Below are 3,375 nucleotides of genomic sequence, written 5' to 3'. Positions count from 1 at the left end.
TTTGGAGAATGATGATGGCAACAAATGTACAAATGTGCTCGACACAATGGATGGATGTATGGATTGTGACAAGAGTTGTAGGAGCCCCCAGTAAAATGATTTTAAAAGAGAGAGAAAGAGAAGCAAATAACATCGAAAGAGAAGTGCTAATGAAAAATGAGTAAAAAGGGTGAGTGGGAGAAAGAAAACTTTTCATTGTGCTTCTTTAAGTTTCTTCAAAAGTAAAGAGAACAAGGGACCCTGCTTTGACCATCGCCAGAAAAATCCGCATGAACCCAAACATAACTGAAATGTTACGATTAGATTATAGAGAGTAAAATAGTGTGAGAGAGGTGGGGGGGGGGCTGGCTTTGCTAATGATCTCTTCAGTTTTCAATGCAAGGAAATCTCCAACTCCTCTTTCATCAAATGTTCACTTTTGAGGAATCTTTAGCAACCACGAATAGTCTCTATGGGATGGGCAGCTGAAGTAGGTTCCCTAAACTCTGATTTGAGGGTAGATTCAGTGGTATAATGTTCACCTTCCATGCAGTAAATCAAATTTGGAGCCCTGGCCAATGGGTCGAACCTGTAGCCAGTGGAGGCTTGTATGTTGCTGTGATGCTGAACAGGTTTCAGTGGTGTTTGCAGGCTACAACAGACTAGGAAGAAAGGCCTATCGAGATCAGTTTGAAAATGACAGTGAAAACCTGGTGGCTCACAATTGTGCATAGGTGTCAGTGTGAATCACGAGCCAACTCCACAGCATCTAATAACACTCCTTTCCTGTCACAGCTTCCCCACTCTACGAGCAGGAGACCCCATACTTTGCAGTTGGCCCCTCTCCAAGCACAGTTCTGAGTTCTGACTTCTCTATAGTCACTGTATTTGATCTTGCCCCTCTGCATATTCATTCACCCCAAGCTCCTGTGATGCCCCATGCCGCCTCTGGCCACCAGAAACTCTCAGACTTTTCTAGAGCATTTCTCCACCATCTTCGAACTTCAAAAATGCAAAAACCTCGAGAGAGCACCCCTCCTCCTCTAGCTGACCACAAGTGGATGGGCCCTGCCTCAGGGAAGAGAGGAGGAGGAAGTAGGAGTGGGGGGGGGGTATCGCCCAAGAGGAGATCTTTTCTATAGTCCTCAATGGAGAGTAGAGCGATAGGCCTCCTTCTTTGCTGCCAACCTTGACCTCATTTATCCAGTGCATCCATAGCCCAGAGCAAGAAAATCCTAAAGCTTTACTTTCCAGCCTCTCTCCCTCTCTGCTTTAATGGCCCTACCACCTCTGAGCTGCTAAAGCAGTGGGCTTTTACAACACTTTCCTTATATAATGGCCTTCTTCTTCCTAATCCCTTGTAAATCTTAATGGTGGGCTAGAGTATCTCGAATACACTACGGGCGAAATTTTTGAACCAAGTGCCGATTCAATTTAGGAAACTTCTTCAGATGTGTTCATGGCTTACAAGGCTTACTGCTTTCCTACATCACCCTATTTTTATGTAATAAAAAGCACCTCACTGCCATCTAATCGAATTCGACTCATAGCTGACCTTATAGGACGGAGTAGAACTGTCCCTGTTGGTTTCTGAGACTGTAACTCTTTATAGGAGTAGAAAACCTGGTCTTTCTTCCACAGAGTGGGGGGTGGTTTTGAACTGCTGACCTTGCAGTTAGCATGACAGGACTTTACTGTGGTCTTGGTGCTTGTGGGCCTTACCATTCCGTACAAAGACTTGCTGACCAGTGTTCATGCTGTTGTTTGGTGCCATCGCATTGGTTCCCACCTGTAGCGACCTTATGCACAGCAGAGCAAAACACTGCCTGGTCCTGCACCATCCTCACAAATGTTCCTAGGCCTGAGCCCATTATTAGAGCCTTTGTGTCTACCTCATTGAGGGTCTTCTTCTTTTTCACTGCCCCTCTACTTTACCAAGCATGATGTCCTTTTCCAGGGACTGGTCTCTCCTGGCAACACATCCAAAGTATGTGAGACAAAGTCTCACCCTTGTCTGTAAGGAGCACTTCCGGCCTTACTTCTTACAGGACAGATTTGTTTGTTGTCTTGGCAGTTCGGGGTACTTCCCGTATTCTTCTCCAGCACCACACTTCAAATGCTTTGATTCTTTTCTGGTCTTCCTTATGCCATGTGCAACTTTCACATGCATAGGATGCAATGAACATGTCATCACTTGGGTCATGATAGCATTATTCATTTTAGTCCCAAATTAGGAAGTGGATAAAGTGGATAGGCAAACTGTAACACATGCATACCATGGAACACTACTTATCAATAAAACAGATGAGCCAAAATACTGATGAGGAACCACAAAAGAATCATGCTGAGTAAAAGCAGCCAGCCCCTTCCCCCAAAGAGTCCATCTGTCCCCATTCCAATTCACAACATGGAAACCAGCTTCTGGAGATAGCAAGCAGATCAGTGGTTGCTGGGAGGAACGGGAGTGGGTAGAAGGTTGAGAAGAAGTACATGGGGATCCAAGAGAACTTGGAGGAATCTGGGAGATGTTTGTTATCTTGACTGAGGTGATGGTTGTGTGGGTTTCTACAGACATCAAAATGGATCACATTTTATTCTTTAAATATGTTCCATTTGTTGTCTTTCAATGATACACCAGTAAAGCTGTTTAAAATTATATTTTTAGGGGCAGATTTCTCTTCTCAAGAAATCCCAATGCCTTTTGACAAAAACACACCAGTCTTGCCATCAGTTCCCCGTCGTGCCTGCGGCAGCTCTACAAAACCAAAGGTATAAGTCTGTAATGTTGAAGATGTTTTGAAGTGCTCATTAATCCATCTAGTTAGCTTTTCTTGCTAGGGAACATCCCCTCCACTGGCCTGATACTGGCTCCTCAAAAATAATGATAGAGCCGGGTGCTTGTCCCTGACAGACAAAGGTGTTTCTGGCTAATAATAACCATACAGTTTAGCAGAAACCAACAGAAGCAAACATTTCATGACGATTGTAATAGTAATCGCCAACCGTTATCAAAGACCTGTGGTGGGCCAGCCTCTGTGCTACGCCACAAGGAAAGGTGAAAGAAAGTTGGGTGGCATAGGCGACAAAGATGAGGACATCATCCGTGCCTTTCCAGACTCGTCCTCTAGAGGGCAGGCACGCACAGACAAAAGTCCTTACAAGAAAAGGAGTGTTTTGATTTGTTTGGTTTGGTTTTAATGCAGCTAAGCCATTGAAGATGTTGAGACTCCTTCCGGCTTGTTCTTGTTAGTTGTCATGACGGCCCCATGTGTTAAGAGCAGAACTGTCCCATGAGGGGTTTTCAAGGCTGTGGTCTTTCAGAAACAACCAGCAGGCTTGTCTTCCAAGGCCCTCTGGGTGGGTTTGAATCTCCAGCCTTTCCGTTCGTAGCTGAGT

Source organism: Echinops telfairi, unplaced genomic scaffold, assembly GCF_000313985.2.
Source record: "Echinops telfairi isolate 266 unplaced genomic scaffold, ASM31398v2 ScPeMD7_7472;HRSCAF=8510, whole genome shotgun sequence".
Classification (NCBI taxonomy): Eukaryota; Metazoa; Chordata; class Mammalia; order Afrosoricida; family Tenrecidae; genus Echinops; species Echinops telfairi.
This window is presented reverse-complemented; position numbering follows the sequence as displayed.